Source organism: Athene cunicularia (assembly GCF_003259725.1).
Source record: "Athene cunicularia isolate RWA chromosome 9 unlocalized genomic scaffold, athCun1 chr9_part1, whole genome shotgun sequence".
NCBI classification, from domain to species: Eukaryota; Metazoa; Chordata; class Aves; order Strigiformes; family Strigidae; genus Athene; species Athene cunicularia.
In genome coordinates this window covers 5,708,861-5,709,581 of record NW_020799110.1, presented here as the reverse complement: position 1 = coordinate 5,709,581, position 721 = coordinate 5,708,861, and positions in this window count along the sequence as shown.

Genomic DNA, 721 nt, shown 5'->3' with positions numbered 1-721 from the left:
CCCCCCCCCCCCCCTTAATACTGCATTTGTCCTCTTCCATCCTCATTTTCTCTGTTTTTACTGTAAATCATTAAAGATTGACTCAGTCTTTCCTCAGGGAGCATTTATCATAACAACTACTACTGTTATGGGAACGGCACTTCTCCTTACTTACATTTACCCTGCTACTCTCCATCTCCTCTTGCCAGAGTTCATCTGTGTCACTCCTCCATAGCAGCAGAATCGCAGCTGAAACATATAGGTATAAAAACATCAGGCTTTATGCGTTATTTGAGCTGCAGGAACTGAAGGATGATCAGGACTGGCACTTGGGTACTTGCCAGCCACTTGAGCTTCATCACAAATAGGATCTGTGTATTTAAGGAAATTTCATGGATGTTGGGCCATAACCCTACTCTTGGCTCATCTTTGCATCCAACAGCATTTGATGGAGCTTAGCAGCACACAGTGGTTAATAAACACCAGCCATTCCACCTCGATGTGCAGTTTTATATCTCGGCTTGTTGTCTGTACTTTCCAAAGCGGGGAAGTGTTTTAAACATGTTTAAATGAATTCCAGCATTGTGCAGCAGTGTGGAGTAGTACCCTGGTGCTTTTCATAAATGCTGGTTTTTAGCCTGCAGCAACACAATTACACAGGACTCTGCAAGCATCGTCTCACTCTGGCTGCTACATCAAATGCTTCTGCAGCACTTCCAGCCTTTGACAGAAAAGAGCATTG